We start from the raw sequence: 21,647 nt of genomic DNA, 5'->3' as shown, positions 1-21,647 counted from the left end.
GATACAGGGAAGGACTGAAGGACAGGAAAGCCCAGTTTCTTGTTTCCTTTCTCAGGATAAATTTGTAGCCAACACTGCAAGCCCACACAGTGAAACGAAAATAAAATTGGCACATCTTTCCACCGAGACCGCCCAGCCATCCCGAGCTTATGACTGAAGCAGATTCTGCCCACTTGAATTTATAGCAAACATGACAGTGCAATTTATAGTAACATGACAAGCAGCAGAGGTTATTTTATGCAGAGGATGGTCATGCTGGCACTAAAGCTCCTTGTCAAATGTACTTATTAACATCAAAATGGCTATTTTAAAACACTGTCAAATGTATTATATTCTACAAATGAGAAAGCCCCTGCAGCAGGAGGCCTACAAAAGATCCACTCAGTTGTGGCTGTGATTTGTTTCTTCAATTCTGAAATCCATCCCATTGTTGCCATGTGTTACCAAGTGTAGTGGTACATGCAGAAGATTATTGTAAACTCAAGGAGTTGGTGTGCCACTCCCTCCATCTTGTGTCCAGATTGTTCTTCAGGCCAGACCTGAAGATTCTTCACTGTTTTGGCAACATAAGATGTTTTTATCTTAGTAGCATATTTTTAATCTAATATCCATTTTTATCTAATCACGGTGTCCTGTTATTGCATTTGGAAGTGGCATGTTGACAAGTTAAACTTATGCACCTGGTATAGGGGTTCTAGAGAGGAAGGTAGTGCTCTTCATTTGCGTGCTTGCCACTTACTGCTTATCAGCTGGCCTTGAATACATCATTCCTTTCCCAGGCTAATTAGGTGGGGGAAAGTGCACAGGTGCAGCAGTGTAACTTCTATATAAGTCTCAGAGAACCCTTCCACTGAAGAAACTAAGATCAGTCTGAACGGCGGAAGCAGCACTGTGCAACTGACCAGAACCACGGGTCTGCCTGTTGTTTCTTGGGGTTCCTGAGTCTGACAACAGTATTTTGAACATCTCAGAGAGCTTAAAGTAAAGTCTAAAGACAGAAATCTTTCTTTAAAGAACTTGTTGCTTAGTACAGATAATTTATGAGTTCTTCTTGTTTAAGTCTTCCCTATCAAAACACAGAGACTATTAAGGACGTTTTTCTTTATTCAAAATTAAAATAAACTCTAATATTATAATTAATCAAGATACTAAAATATAACAGCATAATAAAATGAATCAAATAAGTGATGAGCATATGCATGCAAGTAACAATGACATTTCTGCATTAAAATTATGAATGATTTAAAATCAGATCATCTTAGCTGATCATGAAATACACTGGAATTCCCATAGGCACACATAGATACAAATATTTCTCACCTAAATCTTCTTCATGAGATTCCTTCATTAAAACCCTAGTTTTCTTATCTGGATGACATTTTTTATAATAATTGGCATGTTCTATCTTTAAAGACATCTCTAAGATCTTTTATACATGTCAATAATATAAAAATATGATTGGTCTTAAATTGGTCTTGAGGATAATGATAACTGCTCTGAGTATGGCATTATGTTGTCCTGAAGGGCAGAATCTAAATGGAATGTTATTATTATAACATTATTAGCTAACTAGTAACTAAGCCCATTGTGGGAAAAAAATACAGTGGGCTCTAGAAAGGGGAGGGTGGTCAAGCAGGCATTGCATCTTCCTTTGTCACTGATCCTGGCCAGGTAAAGGGGGATGGGCATTACCTCATGCTCCACTCCTAATCACAAGCTTTTTGGTTCTGTAGGCATCATGTTGCCACAATAGAGATTCTAGGTGCTTCATTGTGTTCAAGGTGGTCCTCTGTTTTTTCGGCTCCTGAGGGAGAGAAATTGAAACAAGTTCTTTACTGGCTCCTTGTAGAGTCGTTGGGGTCTTTGTACCCCTTGTTTGCTCGTGGACACCTGCAGGGGAAACACACAAGTTAAGCAACATTAAGAATTAAAGGCTTTGTCTTCAAACAAGATGTCTAAAGATCCTCACTGCACTTACCTTGCATCTTACTACACTGCTGTGTTGCACTGACTGTTGCTGCCTGTGTCTCCCTTGTGTGGGGACTTACTTTTATGTTTGGTTCATTCCTTGGACTTTAATTCATTATTGATACATTAAATTTTGTTAAATTTTGTTATATTGTTTGTCCTTGTACTATATTGTTAGGTTCAGTTCTTGTGAGGGTTGCTTCGTAGTTGTTGTGGCCACTCCTAATCTAGGCTGGTGAAGGGGGATGGGTGTTGCCTCCTCCTCCACACCTGATTCCAGCAGGGTGAAGGCAGGGGGTGGGCACTGCCATCTGCTTGTGATCCTAGGTGGGTGAAGAGGGGATGGACATTGCCACCTGCTCCTCACCTGATCCCAGATGCATGAATGAGGGATGGGCACTGCCAACTGCTGGGCTCCTGATCCCGGCTGGGTGAATGGAGGGCATGGATTGCCTCCTGCTCTGAGCCTGATTATGTCCAGGAGCTGGGCATTGCTGCCTGCTCCCATCTGATCCCAGCTGGATGAAGGGGGGAGGGCATTGCTGCCTGCTCCATATCTGATTCTGGCAGGTTGAAGGGGGAATGGGCATTGCCTCCTGCTCTGCACCTGATCCCGACTGGGTGAAGGAGGGGGGGCATTGACACCTACTCTGCTGTGGATTGCAGGTGCATGAAGGGGAGTGGGTATTGCCACCTGCTCCAAGCCTGATCCCAGCAGGGTGAAGGTGGGTGGCGGGCAATGTCATCTGCTCTGCTCCTGATCCCAGCTGGGTGAAGGGGGGCAGGCATTGCCAACTGCTCTGCTCCTGATCCCAGCTGGGTGAAGGGGGGATGGGCATTGCCACTTGCTTCGTACCTGATCCCAGCCAGGTGAAGGGGGCAGGCGTTGCCTCCTACTCCATGCCTTATTCTGGTCAGGTGAAGGGGCAGGCATTGCTGCCTGCTCCGTGCCTGATCCTGGCTGGGTGAATGGGGTTGGGTATTGCTGCCTGCTCCATGCCTGATTCCAGTGGGTTGAAGTGGGGGTAACCATTGCCAACCTGCTCCACTCCTGATCGCAGCTGGGTGAAGGGGAGGTGGGCATTGCCACCTGCTCTGCTCCTGATCCCAGCTTGGTGATGGTGGGGGCAGGCATTGCCACCTGCTTCCCTCCTGATCCCAGCTGGGTGAAAGGGGTGGGTGGGCATTTCCACTTGCTTCACACTTGATTCCAGCCAGATGAAGCGGAGGCAGGCATTGCCTCCTGGTCCGCACCTAATTCTGTCCAGGTGAGGGGGGACAAGCATTGCTGCCTGCTCCACTCCTGATCCTGGCTAAGTGAAGGTGGGTGGGCATTGCCATCTGCTCTGTGCCTGATTCTGATGGGTTGAAGGGGGAGCAGGCATTGCCACCTGCTCTACTCCCCGGTCAGGTGAAGGGGGGAAGGGTATTACCACTTGTTTCGTACCTGATCCCAGCCAGGTGAAGGGGGCAGACTCCTGATGCCAGTTGGATGATGGTGAGGGGCTGCCATTGCCTCTTGCTCCTCTTCTGACCCCAGCTGAGTGAAGGTGAGGGACAGGCATTGCCCCCTGCTCTGCACCTGATTCTGGCGGGTTGAGGGGGGTGGGTATTGCCACCTATTCTGCTCCTGATCCCAGCTGGGTGAAGAGGGGAGTGGGCATTTCCTTCTGCCAGCGGGCATTGCTACCTTCTCTGCTCCTAATCCCAGCTGGGTGATGGCAGGGGTGGGCATTGACCCATGCTCCGCTCCTGATCCCAGCTGGGTGATGGCAGGGGGAAGGCATTGCCACCTGTTCTGTTCCTTATCTGAGGTGAGTGAAGGGGGGCTGGCATTGCCCCCTGCTCTGCTCCTAATCCCAGCTGCATGAAGGCAGGGGTGGGCATTGGTGCCTCCTCTATGCCTGATCCCAACCTGAGCTTCCAACCATGTTGTGCTCTCTGGAGGGACGGGCTGCCTTTCCTGGTCTTCCCTCCACGGCAGCATCCTCTGGTGGCACACCAGAGTTGGAATTCAATTGTCTGGAACACGCTTAGCCTTTTATATAGTAGGATTCTTGAGATTTCAATGATGTAACATTCTGCTAGATCCAAGCGTGACATCCTTGTGCACCTGCATGATAAACTCTATAAATCTTTGAAGGTTGCCAAAAAGGTCCCAGTAAGACAACAACAGAACACCACATACAATTCTCAACTCTAACCAGTTTAACTTGCAACCTATGATGGACAATGACACTTTACTATTACAAGCATTGGGAGGCAAAACTTTTCTTGCCCACAGAGAATCCCCTAATCTTAAACAACTTCTCACTCACAATAATGTACTTATTAACAGACATAGACTCTGGATCAAAGGCCTGCAATAAACCAAGATGCCAACTCTGTTCCCATATTCACTCCAACAACACAACCACTGGACCTAACAACACCAATTATATTGTTTCAGGTTCATTCACTTGTTCATCTTCGAATATTACATATGATATCAAGTGTCAGCAATGTCCTTTCATTCTCTACATTGAACAAACAGGTCAGTGCCTACATAAAATGGACACAAATCTGACATTAGAAATCACAGCACTCAAAAACCAGTGAGAGAACACTGGTAGATTACACTGTGAGTTTATTCACAAGTTCAGAACAAGGGCTGAAAAGAGACATAGAAGTCTTATCTCACTATAGATGCTAATTTCTGCTCTAATCAACTGCATTGTACCATTACATCCTGACTTCTTTCTTTGCTTCACCTCTCCGACTTCCTCCCAGTATCTGAAGAGGGGAGCTTTGACTCTCAAAAGCTTATACTCTGAAAATCTTGTTGGACTCTAAGGCACCACTGGACTCAAATCCTGCTGTTCTACTGCAGACCAACATGGCTACCTACCTAATGAATGTGTTTCCTTGGTGGGTTCATACCAAGAGTCCCATTGCAATCTGCAATAGTATTGCAGGGAATTTTGTTTGGCTGTGTCTATTAATCTAAAAGCCTAGAATGGTTGCCTGATGATTTTGTAAAGGGCTCCAGTTGTTCAGAGCTAGCCCACTAATTGTTCTGTTAAGAATGTATGGGAGCTTGAGAAAAGTACCACTTCCCAGATGAACAAACAGAAACGGCCTCTCCTTCTGAATAAACAGCAGTTTTGAATATTTTTAAGTTATTGTATTCTATACTATGCAATCTATATTGTTTTATAACATAGACAATGGTTTCACAAGGCAAAGATTTTTCACAAGCATTCACAAACAACACTGTAACGTCAGATTAAAATAAGTTAATCAAGTCATCGTGATCACTTTAAAACCTTTGATACCTGCCTGGGAAACAAAGATCCCAATTGCAGTTGCAAATTGATCTGAATTAGAGATGGGCACAAACTGGGAAAATTCCAGACTATGCTGTCTGTGGTTCGTGGCATTTCACAAACCACGAACGTTCATGAACTGGTTCGTTCTGTTCATGAAAACATCACTTCTGGGTCAGTAGAAGTTCTGCAGAGAGCCCATCCCCCCTGTTGCCTAGGAAACTGATTGATTAGCACCAGGCTGTCTGCAGTGACAAACCAAAATATGAACCAAACAAACCAGGCTAAAATCCATCATATTTTGTGAGAAACGAGCTCCCACAAACTGCCAATTTGCAATCTACAAAGCAGCCCAGTTTGTGACGGACTTCGGTTCATATTTCAGTTTGTCCCTGCCTCTAATCTGAACTGTTGTCTTAAAACAAATGAGCTATTTCCATTTTTTAAAAAAAGATAAAAATGGTATGGAAAAATTCAGTCTGGGTGGGGAGACATTAACTCCATAAAAGAAATAATATTTAGTGGTACTGACAGTAAAATCTTAAACAGTTCTCAGGGGCATCACATGACCCCACAACTATACAGCTGCCGTTGAGTGCTATATTTTAAAAGCCCACAGCGGAGTGATTTTACTCAGGATTGTGACATGGGTGGGAGGAGGAGCTCCTGCCTTCTGGGGCGTTCCCAGGTCCCCCCCCCCAAGGACAAACTGGGAGCAATGGGAGGGGCAATGGGGGTGGCAGGCCGTAATTTGCATCAGCAAATGATGTCATTTCAGGTGTGATACAAAAGTCATGCCAGAGATGTTTCTCTAAAAATCAGCCCAAAACAATGTCTGGGTTCAATTTTTAGAGAATTGGCTTCAAGAGTGACCTGTTGTTTCTGCGTCCTTTGCTAGCACTGTGGATGGGCGCAACATGCTTCATGCACATGCCTTCAACCTGCCTCCCCCATTTCTCAGTGCCCTTTTCCCCCACAGGCCAAGTGAGCAGTGGGGAGGCAGCTGAGGGTGGGAGACTGACAACATTGTGCCTTCCCCCATTGTCCCAAGCTAAAAAGGCCCCAGGTGCCTTTTGCATATGTGTATGGAAAGCTACAAAATGGGCCATATTCCCCACTGGGAAGTTTCAGCTTGGGAAAATGGCAGGAACCCTTCCCCCCACCCCAGGCCATGGTTCTGAGTAGAATCTGGCCCCTGCAGGCTTTTAAAATGTGGCCTCCCCTCCTTCAGATGCCTTGCAGCTGTGTGGAAAGCAAGTCAGTTCCTTGGAGCTGGACTCAGCTTGCTAGAAATCAGATTTTGTATCTTGACTCTATGCCCTTAACAGAATGAGAATCCTCTGTTTTAGGACTGCACTGTGAGAACAGAGCAGAATAGATAAAACCTGCATACAATAAGAGAAAATGTAGTTTGTTCTAGGGAAAGATATGCCACTTTGTGAAACAGAAAGTTTTGTTTTAATGCTTCACATAAAGGAAGACATTTTAAACAATTACAAATGCAGGCTTATGGCTAAAAAACAGACATTTTAAATCAAGTGTAAAAAATGCTACACCCTGACCTGGATAACTCAAGTGAGTCTGATCTCATGGGAGACCTCCAGTGAAGACCAGGGTTGCAGAAGCAGGCAACGGCAAACCACCTCTGTTAGTCTCTTGTCATGAAAACCCACAAGGGGTCTTCATAAGTCAGCTGTGACTTGAGGGCACTCTCCTCCACCAAAAATATTACAATAGCAGAAAAGCATAATCTGGATTTTTAAAAAAAGAACTTCATGAGTAGACATGGGTACGAACCAAAAAAATTTAATGAACCAGCGGTTTGCGGTTCGGTGCCAACAACGATCCCGAGATCGCGAACTGCAATGAACATTTTCCGTTGCCAAGCCGGTTTGCAGTTCACGGTTCATGGGGCGCAGAACAGCCCCCGTGGCACTTAGAGAGCCCATGTTCCCGGGGAGTGTTTTGCAGGCTTTCCTACAGCCATCACCCAAGTTTGGACAAGATTGCAAAAGGGATCTTGGAGTTATACCCTCTCCAATCCAAGGCCCCCAGGAAACTCCCACAAAAATCCAAGCTCAATTATACTCTCAGTCTCTCTCCCCAAAGACTAGCAAGTGGCAAGCAAGAGCTCTGTCCCACTCCACTGCTCACTGAAAGTGAAACCCAGCCTGGGAGCCCACGGCTATTTATAAGCTCATGTCCCATTGAGCAACGCAGAAGGTCTGTGTTTGGCTGTCAGAGCTGCCTATCAGGGTTTGCAGGGATGAGATTGGAGTCCCCATAGCTACAGGACACCCCTCCCCCTCCCTCCCCTGGGTGTCTTCTCCCAACTTGTAACTGCTTTGCGGCTCCGTGGTTGGAAGGAAGACCTGCCGATCAAGGTAAGCTGGGCTTCCATTCAGGTTTCCAGGGTGACAGAAGGAGCGCAGACAGAGTTCAGGCATTACCCCCGCTCCGTTGCCAGGGGAATTGATTGCTGGTGCCTGAGTGTCTGTCTTCCCAAACTGCTGCCAAATGCACCGAACCAGGCCTCTTCCGAACGCTGGTTCGTTGGCCGTGGACAATCACGAGCCGCCGGATCGCGATTGCGCGATTGCCATTTTTGTGGGTTTTTGAAGTTCGTAATGTGGTTCGTGCCCATCTCTATTCATGAGCATCAAAGCAGGGCTCCTTAACTATTAAAGAATTCCAAAAGAACTGAAGGTTTGTGCATGTCTACTGTTTTCTTCCAATCTGTTTCTTGTTCTGTAGGTTGGAAAAGAAAAAAAATGCTAAAAGCATAATAGTAAGGTGCAGAATGGAGCAAACTTTAGCTCCCCTGGCTTTCATGTACCATTTTCAAAACAATCTCCTCATTCCCATTTTCTTTACATGTAAACAGGAGAGTATTAATTTCCTTACCCTTCTATGAGCTAATGACTGTGGGTAGGACAAAAATACAGGATCACAGGAAACTGTAAAGAGGGATCTGAGCGTCTAGAGTATGAAACACTCACACTCTGTTAATTTAAACCATATCTAATAATCAAAAAGTGAATTTCATGGCTTTAAGTCATGGGCTAGTTTGCCTCAGCCCACGTGAATTCAAATTTGGTATGAGGCCTGATTGGTGGGGCCTAAAGAGACTCATCCAATCAGGGTGGGATGGCAGGAGACATTTCCCACTGCACTCTTCCCTCAGCAGGCATTTGCTGCTCTGACTATCCCACCCTCCCTCCTACAGGCTATAATAACAATAGTTGGTTGCCTAGTGGGGCCAAGCAGGGATTTGGAGGGGAGACCCATAATTGACAGTGGCGAGCTCCTTTTTTCACTTGCTTTGCAATGTTTTTAGTGATAGGAATTAATTTAATAGGTGTGGTTTAAAACGCTGGTTATGCCACAACTAGTTTGGCAGGAATAAGGTGGGAACTTACTTCAATTCCTCCCTTTCCACATCTCGTCATGTAATTCTCTATAAAAATGAGGTTTGTCTCCTGAAAGCTCATGCTGGAATAAATACTGTTAGTTTTAAAGGTGCTACTGGATTTCTGCAGTGTAGGGTAGAGTCTACATAGCATAGATCCAGGAGCTGAATGCCTCTGCCTCCTATTTCAAGCAGAACTACATTTGTCAGCAGTCTCAGCAACAGGAACAGGCTTTCCTACCAGTTTCAGGTGAGTGATTTTGACTTTAACAGGCACTTGTGCAGTAATGAGGGGATACAAGGCCGTATCTAGGGTTGCCGGCACCCAGGGCAACCCTAGTCTGACCCCTCATGCGCTGCGTGATGACATCATTTTGGTGATGTCATCACACAGGGTGGAATGGCGGAGGTAGTGTGCGGGGCTGGGAAGCCACCCGCGCCATTTGCCTCCCCGCAGGCGAATGGCGCAAGTGGCCTTGCAGCCCCCTGCACTGCCTTTCACCTGCCCTGTCCTGCAGGGCAGGCGAATGGCGTGGGTGGCCTTGCAGCCCCCCACGCTGCCTTTTGCCTGCCTTGCAGGACAGGGGGCACACAGCAAGCCAGCCACCCCCTGTCCTGCGGAGCAGGCAAAAGGCAGCACAGGGGGCTGCAAGGCTGACTGCATGTGCTCCCGGCAGCTGGCAGCTGGTCCCAGCACCCCCTCCCTGGCGGTGGCGGGGGCAGACTACCCCCTGCCCCTCTGTGATCAGGCCCTGAGGGGATATCATATCACCTATGCTGGATGAATTTGCTGAGCCTGCTGAAAGTAAGTAGATAAGCTATGAGAGATAGATGCAGGGGATGGAGGTGGTCCTCAGCCACACAAAAGCAGCTGCGGTGATCCTATCTTACAGTAAACTCACATTAAAAGGATTTAGAATTGTACATTTTGCAAATGTTATGTACTCAATCTGCTGACTTCCTTCTTATATAGTATTCTAAAGTGGTAAAGATTGCAGAGAAGTAAATATGTTAAAAAAATAAAGATGACCAATTTTTATTCTAGAATATACTAGAATTTTATTCTAGAATATGTTGTGATTTAGATAGACTCCATTTTGTCTCTCAAAGTCATGTTTCCAAACTAAGGTTCTGATACTTAATTAGGGTATAATTACCAGAATCTTAATTTAAAGTCATAATTCTAATTATTGGGCCATAGCAGGCCAGCATTCCATGCCCCAAGTTCCCATTGCCAGCTGCTGCACAAAGCAGCAGCATGTGGTGGGTGGAGGGGAGATTGAAAACTCACTGGCATTATGATCATGATGACATCACTTATGTGGAAACCCAGAAGTGATGGTGGTAGCTCTAGGAATCACTGGAAATTCTATGGTGAAGCCATAGTGTTTCTGTTTCAGCCTGGTTACCGTAGGCCATAGACATTTCAGACAGTAACTCAATATGTCAAGGATCAGTTTCTCTATTCTGCAGCTGTTCTGTAAATTCTTTAATCTTCTTAAGGCATCCTATTAGGACTAGAATTCATTAATATATAGTATAATCTTTCCCGAGTAAATATGCTCTTATTTATTATTTCAATTTATAAATCACCCATCCTCAGGGGCTCTGGGTGGTGTTTCAACATCAAAACATCATTATGTTTCAACATCAAAGCTGCACTGATGCCTTCCACACAGAAACTCAGAACAGAGTTTATGCATCTCATTGTTAATCAGTGTGTATATATATTTCTTTGAGTGGTGTTATTACTACAATGTCCAAGGATGAAAATCTGGGAAATGTGGTTGTAATATTTAGGGTGTACAAATATATTCACTTTAAATTATTGAAAAAAATATGCAGAAAATATCTGTGAGTGGTTACTAAAGCAACCAGGCTTCCCACTAGCACCCTACTTTGCCTCCTGCCTCTTTTAAAAAAACTGCCACTTTGAGCAGCAGCTAAAGAAAATAATTAAAAAAACCTCAGCAACATCACTATGTCACTTCCACGGAAAACCCAGAAGTGACTTAGGGTAGTTCAAGGGATCACTGAAAACTTTATGGTAAAACTTAGAGCTTCCTTATATTACTTCTGGGTTTTCCCCAGAAGTGACATAGCAATGTAGCAGATGTTGTGCACTGTGAAGATTTTAAGTGTGTGTCTTTAAATGTCTGGTGTGAGATGATTGGTTGATGACTGAGAGTGTGGGTGGAGTGAACTGCTGTTTTTAGTTATTGAGCAGAGAGAGAACCTTCAGTATGGGCAAAGCAGGTAACCTGTGTGGAAGCTTGAGGGGATTCTCATTCTAGTTCATTTAAGTAACCTGTGTAGAAGCCTGAACTGTGTGTGTCTGTGAAAGAACATGCATCTTGCTTTCTGGTTTTGACAGGCAAACTGTGTGCACGCCTGAAAGAAAGTCTATGTGTATTTGAATGAAAGATTAATTTATCTGAAGCAGGCAAACTGTGTGTGCACCTGACAGAGAAAATTTATGATGAAGATCTGTATGAATGTAGGCAGCTGGGTGGAATGTTGGACAAGTGACAGTTGAAAAGTCCATTGGACAGCAGTCAGAGAGCCAAGCTGCAAGATTAGGAGTGGAACTACAAGTGACAAAAGGCACAGGTTGGACACTTGTCAGCTTCCCTCAAGTTTTGATGGGAAATGTAGGCATCCTAGTCTTGCAGCTTGGCTCTCTGACTACTGTCCAATGGACTTTTCAACTGTCACTTGTCCAACATTCCGCCAAGCTGCCTACATTTCCCATCAAAACTTGAGGGAAGCTGACAAGTGTCCAACCTGTGCCTTTTGTCACTTGTAGTTCCGCTCTAGGATGCCTACATTTCCCATCAAAACTTGAGGGAAGCTGGCAAGTGTCCAACCTGTGCCTTTTGTCACTTGTAGTTCTGCTCTTAGCCTATGTGAGGAAACTTTAAGAAATGAGAACTATCTTTGAAACCATCAAGCTTAAGTATTAGAGTGAAACCAATATGCTTCTTGTAAAAATAAAAACTTTATTTTATTTTTTTTTAACCCAGGATATCTGTCATTTCTATATATCCCATTCCTATCCTCAAGGCCACAGTTCCACAAAGGAGCCTGATGCTTGGGCACATTATTAAAAGGGAAATTTAAATTAGCTATTTTGGAATATAATTCCTAGTGGCAGCAAACTACCCACAGAGTAGAAGAGGGTTAAATGAAAAATCTAACTGAAAAAGAAAGGAGCTTGTAACATGCACCCTCTCCCATTTCCCCGCCCCCAACCCTCCCAGTTTGGTAATTCTAGTGTTATATAAAACAATGAGATTATTATTAAAATAGCTTCAGACTTGGGCTTTGATAAAGATTAAACTGACATGATGCTGGAGTTTTGTGATTGGAACTCCAGATGTGTTATTTGGTCTTAAAAAGCCATGAGAAAGTGGAGGGACATATGGATTGTGGCCAATGTGGATCTCAGCAAACACATATACACAAAATCAGAGAAAATGTAAAGACTATGAAATGCAAGTAGACCGATCTGTGTGACTATTTCAATGTAAAACTTAAATATGGTCACCACCACTTATTTCTTTTGTGACTGGTCATTATGTGCTTATCTTGGTTATGTTTGAGTTGTTTTATACATAAATCTCACAGCTTGTTCTTGCATCTCAAGTCTTTTGCAAGATAACCAGTTCTCATTTCACCACACTCATACCAGGTGACCTTAGGCAAAACATTCTCTCTTCATCTAAAATATTTGACAGCTAATATGATGTAGGGGTTAGAGTGTTGGGCTAGGAGCTGGGAGATGTGGAACAAATCCTTTTTCAGCCATGAAGTTTGCTTCATGACCTTTAACCAGTTGCTTACTCTTTCTCTGTCAGTTCAGACTAGCTCAAAAGATTGCTATGAGAATAAAATGAGGGTGATGAACACTATGTATGCTTCCGTGAGCCTCTTAGAGATAAACATCCATCATGGATTCTGCACAGGTGAGGATGCAACCCCCCCCCCCCACACACACTGCTGTTTCCTAGTACCATGTTTAATTCTATGCCCTTTGTACTATTAGGCTTGTCCCTTACACCTGACCAAATGCACGCATGACGCCACTCTGAAGCTTTCTTTCCAGGGCAATTTTTGCCTCCCAGTTCTCCCCAAGGGGTTGCTATACTCTTTGTCCATGTTTCTGTAACATCCATTTATTACACTTCTATTCCTTCTTTTGCTTAGGAGCTCAGGGCAGCATACATAGTTCTCTCTTCTGCATTTTACCCTAGCTCTTCAGCTATTGTACCTCAATAGTACCTCACTGGTCACTCACCATGCCTTCACCTGGATGTTGTTGAGCCATTCTTCAGAAATTTCCAGCAGGGATGTGTGCAAATTTTTGCTTGTTTTCATTTAATTGTTTGTCCTATGCATTTCTTAAATTATTGTTATTATATATAATAATTTAGTTGTATTTATTGTTTATATCCATTATTATATGCATTGTTTTTGAATGTTTGATCTTCTTGACCTGCACTGTGTAATCCACCTTGAGTCTCAGTGAGAAAGATGGACTATAAATAATATAAATAAAAAATTCAATGGAAATATATTTCCAGTAGGGATTTTCATTCAAAAATTTGAACCTATTTTTTCTCCTATCTAGTAGCAACTATAGCTAGTCAAAACACTAAGAAATGACATTCAGTGATATTTGGATATCTCTGAAAAATTATCATGATTCTGGCACTTTACATTTTGCTTTTCACAGTTGTTTAAGGTGAGGGAAAGCAAGAAAAAATGGTCAGCAAGGCGAGAGAGTGATTCAGCAGATAATCAAACTGACAGGAGCATCTTCCAGTCAGAAGTTAGCAGATGTTCCCATTGAAATAGATAATTCTCATGGGTGTTACTCTACACAATATTTTTCATTCCCCCCCCCCCCCCAGTTGTTAGACTGACAGTATAATCCTACACAGGATTAAACCTTTCTATGCCTATCGGCTTCAATGAGTTTAGAAGGGTGTAATTCTGTTTAGGATTGCACTGTGACCACCCCCCACTAGATTAATAAGGGCTTTTCTGAGACAGTGCCTGCTTGCCTGCATAGGGGCAAATGTTTTTTTTCTCGACATACTTTGACTAGTGCTGTATGCTGAGAGATGGATTGAAGGCAGGTAGAAGAAAGCATCTTTAATTCAAAGGCATTATAAAATCTTACTTGCACAATCAGAACAGAGACATTTGACAATTTAATAAAACAGTTAAGTGCGGTACAAATGAATTGGGAGAGCAGAATATAAATCTAATAAAATAAATGGGTTTGCCAACTCCTTGCTGGTAAATTCATGGAGATTGGTGATGGAACCTTGGGAAGGTGGGATTTGAGGAAGAAAGGGAGCTTAGCAGGGATGTGATGACATGGAGGCCACCATTTTCTCCAGGGGAACTGATCTGTAGTTTGGATATTAGTTGCAATTCCAGGAGAACTCCAGGCTTCTCCTGGAAGTTGGAAACCATAGGAAAACCGCTTGTAGGGCTGCCAGATTGTTTTTAAAAATACTAGACACGGAGGTCCCCAGAACACGCATACACACTTACATGCCTAGTGTGATGTCATGACTTCCAGAAAGTGACTTTATCACACCAGGCTGTGCAGGCCCCCAAGTCTCTCACTGGTGGGACCTTGTAGCCAGGGTGCTGTGGTGGGGAGTTGGTCTGGCCAGTCCAGCCTTCCCAAGGGTGCATCCCTCAATAGGGAGTGGCAATTAAAATTCAACAAGACCTGAATACTCTGGAGAAGTGGGCAGCTGTGAATAGGATGCAATTCAACAAAGACAAGTGCACAGTATTACATCTGGGCCACAAAATGTGAAACACAAATACTGGATGGGGGATACACTTCTGGGCAGTAGTATATGTGAAAGGGATCTTGGGGTAAGAGTGGACTGTAAACTAAATATGAGCAGTCAGTGTGATGCGGTGGCAAAAAAGGCTAATTCAGTCTTGGGTTGTATCAAAGGGGCCATAGCGTTGAAATCGCAGGAGGTCATAGCCCCTCTCTATACTGCCTTGGTCAGGCCACACCTGGAGTATTGTGTGCAGTTCTGGAGGCCTCACTTCAAAAAGGATGTGGACAAAATCAAGAGGGTGCAGAGGAGAGCAACGAGGATGATCAGGGGTCTGGAGACTGAGCCCTACGAGGAAAGGCTGAGGGCCTTTGGAATGTTTAGTTTGGAGAAGAGGAGGTTGAGGGGGGACATGATTGCTCTCTTTAAATATTTGAAAGGCTGTCATTTGGAGGAGGGCAAAGAGCTGTTCCAGTTGGCAGCAGAGGGTAGGACCTGAAGCAATGGGCTTAAATTACATGCACAAAGGTACCTGATGGATATTAGGAAAAACTTTTTCATGGTCAGAGTAGTTCAAAAGTGGAATCAGCTGCCTAGGGAGGTGGTGAGCTCCCCCTCACTGGCAATTTTCAAGAAGAGGCTGGATGAATACTTGTCAGAGATGCTTTAGGCTGATCCTGCACTGGGCAGGGGGTTGGACTAGATGGTCTGTATGGCCCCTTCCAACTCTATGATTCTATGATTCTAAGGTGGAAGCACTGTGCGCTCAGCCTGCAAGTGACACTGGCCCCTGAGCCAAGTCCCACCTGTTCTGCAGGTGCTAGCGAGTGGACAGGCTTCCTGCATGCCGTGCCACTCCCTTCCCTTCCTGACCAGCCCAGCCTAGCCCTCCTGAGGAATCCCATCGATGGGTACTGCAGAAGTGGAGGTACTGTGGGCCCGGCCAAGTCCGGCTTGTTCCACGGCTTGCTTCCTGTGTGCTGTGCTGCTCCCTTCCCTTCCTCACCTTTCCCTCCCCTTCCTCCTCTTCTCATTCCTCCCCTCCAGCCTGTCTCAAAGTATCCAGAATTTTGAATCCATTCCCCTGGACAGTCCAACAAAATACTGGACTGTCCAGGTGAAAAATGGACATCTGGCAACCCTACTCCCATGTGATGAGTTCACTTGTTGATGTCTAAACTGGGAAATCGTTATTAGTGATAAGATCTGTGTGTAGTCATGGTGGTTAGTAAACATCTATGAGAACAATCCTGAGCAGATCTACTCAGAATCCTACTGAAGTTTATTCAATGGGATTTACTCCTAGGAAAATATTCTTATAATTGCAATGCATGTCACATATCAGCTGAATCACCCCCTCCTTGCCCCTCAGAACTTTAATCCAGACACTCACCTCACATAAAAAATCTTCTCAGAATGTTTCTAAACATTACTAATTGTTCTTAATTTTCCTGTTCAGATTAAGTTGTAAGTATTGTGGTATTTAATCAGTTCATTTCTTACTTCTCATCTCTATTTCTTACTAAGTCAACTGTTTTTGTGCCTATACCATCTTCCCAGCTCAGGAGCTATACCACAAATTCTTGCCCCAGCTGTACCTGGAACTGGATTTGTGTATAAAGAAGCAGAAAAAAATACCATAGGACCTTTGAGTGTGATCATTGGAGTGAAAAAGGAGCTATTTCATGTAATATTATTATGTACATTGTGATTTATTCCCTGTAGACAGTGTTTTTAAATGATTGCCAGATGAATGCTGTCAGAGATCAGGCTGATTTCTTTTGCATTGCCATTTTTCTAAAAAAAAAAACCCTCCAAACACATTTTTGTTTGCTGATGAATTAGTCAGTGTAGACAACTTTAGAAAACCTTCACAGGATGAACTAAATCAAATCCTTACTTAGGCACTTCATAGGGAAGTTCATCAAGGGGCCTTGGGCCATTTATTCTCTCTTGACCTAACCTGCCTCACAGGATCACTGTGAGGAGGTGGAAGAGGGTGGGGGGAGGCAAACCATGACCAACTTGGGAAAAGGCTGCAGAAAATGAATAGGTGGATGCAAAATAGCTGCAGTTCTCCCACTGATGAGAAAAGACCTTAGTGCAAGACTCTTTCTAAGTCATTTCTAACAAATTGTACATGAAAATGTTAACCCACACTGAACAGCCTTTCGTTGTTATCGTTGATGAGAATGAATATTTGGATGAGCAGGAAAAGTACCTAGTGATAGTGCTTTTATGGATGAATGGTGTCCACAAGAATGAGGGGGAGAGGACCCATTTCCTCCTCACAATTTCTTGTTAAGTAGAGGCTGTTTTCAAACAGGCATGCGGATCTTCTGTAGCATAGCAATGTAGCCAAGCCACTTTACCAGGCTGTCATTAGCTCACATTGTTCTTGAGGAGCATGAGCAATCAGGAGATGCAAATACTCTGTAATTATATCCAGAAGCAAAACTAGTGAATGTAGATGTAGTCTATTATTTGGCCAGGAAGGTGCTCCTCTAGCTGTTCAAATCCCAGTCATTTCAGAGGAAGGAAGGAAGGACTGCACTGCCAGAAGGTATTAATAAGGTCCCACATAAATTTGATAAGGGTGGAAAATTTAGGAGATTACATTATCACTGAGGGATTTGGTTTGGCAATGCTAAATTGGACTAATAGAAGCATGCATGAGAAGGAACAGGAAAGCAAATGTTTCTTTCTTCCTCTGGAGCCTGCAGAAAATCCGCTGAATTATCTCTTTGGGGAATTAAAGCTGTTAAAAGAACTGATGTCTCCAAGGAAGAGATTAACCTGTGCTTCCTGTGAGCTCTTATTTGTCCCTTGTGGTCCTCCAGCCCATGAGGCAAGAATTCCACTTTTTAAAAGAAGCTTCCTTGCCTTTTATAACTTCTATGACTGTTCACAGAGCATGGTGACATCGTCTTAAATTTGGTGGTATCCATCCTAATCTGTGATATACATGCTATCTGAGCTTCCATCATTGTGGATTTAAATAATTTCCAAGCATCCTGAAGTTTTTTTATCATATTTAGCTTCCTTTTTAGCTTCTTTCTGGCAAATCCTCATTTTTTATATATTGTTTCTTCTCTTCTGAAGACAGGTGTGATGGACTTTTGGGGCAGCTTTCCATTCATATTAATATTGGATTTAATAGCACATAGATGTGCAAATACATGCACATCTCCCACCAATTCCTGAGTACCACACAAGTCAGGACTACCACTAGGGGCATGCGTTACAAAGTTCATGAGCCGAAGATAAACATGGAATCACTGATTCAGGTCCATTTCCATGATTTTCTGGAATGTAACACAAATACAAGATGCTTGGGAATTACAAAAACCCTCCCCCCCAAACTCCCCCCCCCCCCGCAGTTCTGGTGCTTACGAGTAATGCAGCATAAGCACTTATTTTTCTTTGATTCTACTCATTTTCTGGGCAATGGTATTTCTCCCTTCCAATTGGATCATTGCAAAGTACGAGCACAAAGCTCTCCCACCTACTCACCTTTGGAGACAAGCTGCAGAGGGCTATAAGTTTCCTTCATTCCCTCCTTTGTGGTGGCAGAGCCCATTTTTTCCATCAGCAAGTAGTAGCTGACTTTGCTCAGAGGTCTGTTGAACTGGAACCCTTGATCCAATTTGCTGAAAACTTGAGGGTTTTTTAGTAGACAAGCAGCCCTAGCTCTGCAACAGTTTTGTGCCATTTGGTTGAAAAACAACCTCCTCCCTCCCCCCCAACAGAGGGAATAATAACAAAGCTGCCATTCTCCTTCTTCACTTCATGAAACAAACTGCAGATCATGACAAGAAAGGCTGGCAAATAGAGTTTTCAGCAGAAAAAAGCCCCCATTGGGAATAATGACAAAGCTAAAATTCTTGCTCGCTCCTCCCAACCTTTGTGGAGGTGGAGCCCCTTTTTGGCTGCAACTGGTAGCTGGGGGCACCTTGTTCAGGGGCCCATAGAACTGGAAGCATTGATCCAATTTGTTTGAAACTTGGGGCAAAGCTAAAAATTCTGTAGAAAGCTAAAAATTTTATTGTCAGTCCATCACTTTAAGAGTAGGAAAATGAAATTAATGTAGACAGGGCCTCTTTTTATGCTAGTGGTCAGCGCCACCACCCCTCCTCCCCGGGAATCAGAGGGAAGAACTGTGCCTGCACCTAGAGGCATCTAATTTCGGGATTTATAAAATCAGATTCCTTGATCCAATTTACTTGAAACTTGGGTAGTCTTTAGATTAGGGGAGGAATATGTTCTGTGCATATCTGGTGCCATTTTTAAACAGCTTCCCCAGACATTCCCAATAGTTTTCCCATTTGAAGTAAAGTCCCAAAGCACCGGGGCCTGGAAAGCCACATGGATCTGAATTCCTGCACAAACATAAGCAGTTACAGGAAAAATATTTCCTCTGAATCCCAGATATAAAAGTATAATGATTTTTTCTTGTTGCATACCTCTGGCTTTCACAGTTCTAAGTGCCTCTCAGTGCAATCCTAAAAATACTTTTCTGGTAGAAAATCCCACTGAATATATGTCAGTAGGATTGTAAGTTAACTTGCTTAGGATGGTGCTGCCAATAACCCACTGACCCAAGGTACAATCATTTATGGTATCTAGGAATTTTGTTTCTTTCTCATGATCTCAACAAACATTTACTCAATTGGTGTGAGGACAGCTGAAGAATCTTCGAGGATTTACTAGGCAGAATAATGAATTTAGGACTCCTTACATTAGGATGGAAAGTGGAAACTACATTTTAGAATAAAGTCCAACACTGGCTTTTCACAATCTTTGACTCTTGGAGTCTCTATAATTTTCAAGGCATAAATTAATGTACATTGCTGTGATGTGTGATTCCTCCTTTCTTAGTTCTCAGTATTTTTCTTCATTAAAGGGTGAGGCAATACTTAGGGCCAAACTAGAAGTGACGAATGACACTTGAATGGCAAGTGTATTCCTCCCTGTTCACATGCCCTCCACTTGCTCTCCACTCAATTCACTTGCCGTTCAAGTGTCATTCGTCACTTGTAGATTGGCCCTCAGTTTCTTAAAGGTTACTTTTGCTAAGGACATTTTTATGTTATGAGGTAGATTCCTGCATTCATAGGGTTGATGTTAAAGAAGGCTGACCATCTGATTCCTTATCCTTGTATCTAGCTCTGGAAATGTTTATAAATTATGTAACTTAATTCTTTCTTCAGGTAGGTAGCCATGCAGCAGAACAGTACAATTTGAGTCCAGTGGCACCTTAGAAAGACAAATAAGATTTTCAGGGTCTAACCTTTCCAGATTCAGCATTCCCTTATTCAGATACCTTGCTCTTTTGGCAAACATAAAACAAAATGTTTACTTTCTAGCTTTTAGAATGATCGTTTCTTTTATATTTTGAATTCAAAGCAATATGGGATTGGCTCCTATGAAGGATTTTTGCATAGAAGACGTTTCTGCCGGTTCCTCCTTTCCATTGCAGTCCTCTCATAATTCCCTCCTTTCTCTCCTTATAAAACATTCCGGGGGGGGGGAGGCATTTGGGGCTGCAGATGGAAGGAGAGGTGTTGAAGTTCTGCTCCACTAGTGAAAATCTCTTCGGTCAGTGGAAATGTTCTGCACGAATTAAGCCTTAATTTCTAAGAAGAAATATATTTTTATCAGCTGTACTTCAAATTGCTTCTAGATTTGAATGTTCTGTGCCTACCTACAGTCAAAATAGTTTATTTACAAAATAAACTTTAATTTACACAATAGTATATTTACAGGTAAATTAATATTTTGTTTTGCACAAAAAACTAAAGCAGCATACAGAGCAAATATAAATATATTTAGTGTCCATTTGGAATTGTGATAAGCAATACATTCTAATCTTACAATGTTTTAATTTTAAGCAGACAACATCTAAGAATTAAAAGAAGTTAGTAAACAACTACTTGGGCCTAGAGTATTCCACAAAGCCAGAAAACACTGATTTTTTGTTGTAATCATTAGTAGTAGTTGTTTTTGTTTTTAACAGTTCTGTTAACAGAAGTGCTGGTAGTAGTGATGGTGATGATAATTTATAATAATAATACAAGGAGAAGGTGGAACTCCATGCATACAGTTCCAGGTGCTGAATGCAGGTTTTTCTGCAGTGCAGCAGCTTTTTGCTTATATGGGATCACATCCAAAAGGATGATGCTCTTATGTTTATGTGATCCATGTCATATCATGGTGCATGTGTTTGTTTTGTATGCAATCACATATTAATTCTGACGACATGCTGTTTGTATTCTGCCTTTCTAATTCATTGGCTGTGGCACTATTTGGCCACAAGACTACAGATTATTATTCCCATTCATTCTGTTTTCCTTTCATGTTTTGCCAAAATTGGGCCTTTCAAGCAGTCTCTTCACTGTTGCTATGGGGAACAGCATTTTTATTATTTGCCATTTATGGAGTACTTTCCTGTGTTAAATGCTTTACAAATTATATCTTGTTTATAAAGAGACAAATGTGAGAAGTTTGAAGGGTTGCATAAGATTTGCTTTTCCAGCTAAACAAGGCACCTGCTTCTTCAATGGTTTCTGAAGATTTTTTTAAAGCTTTTTTTAAAAAAAACTTTCTTGTTAAAGAATACTTCAGCTAAATATGCCATAATCCTCACCTCAGAATTGAAAAGACAATTTCGTTATGGGTGAAATAATATCAGAAATTCAAAATGCTACTTTTTTATATTCACAAGCAGCAAATTCAAATGTAACTGCAAATCTTAGAGAAACCTATATTGGAATTGAAACTAATTTTTGGCATGGGTTCAAGCTTACAATCATCTCTTTTAGGGCACACTGAATATGAAACTGGGCAAAGCCAAAGACAGTTAGAGAGAGACAGCTAATGGGAAGACATGACGGGTAAGTGAGCAGACTGATGCATTGTCACTGAAGATCGATAATCACACACTCTGACAAATTGCTCAGAAAATGAGCTGTTCGGGGACTTATATATCTGTTTCAATCTGATTCCCCTTTATAGCCCTGCAAAAAGTAACCTTGCTATGATCATATGTGTGATTGTTTTTGTGCATTATTTTCCTTATGAGCACATGTGCTTTTATGCATTTATTAAATATCAGACAAAAAGAACCTTTATGCAACCATACACAAATATATT

The sequence above is a fragment of the Eublepharis macularius genome, chromosome 4, assembly GCF_028583425.1.
Source record: "Eublepharis macularius isolate TG4126 chromosome 4, MPM_Emac_v1.0, whole genome shotgun sequence".
NCBI lineage: Eukaryota > Metazoa > Chordata > Lepidosauria > Squamata > Eublepharidae > Eublepharis > Eublepharis macularius.
The sequence above is the reverse complement of the archived record's forward strand: the minus strand, read 5'-3'. Positions refer to the sequence as shown.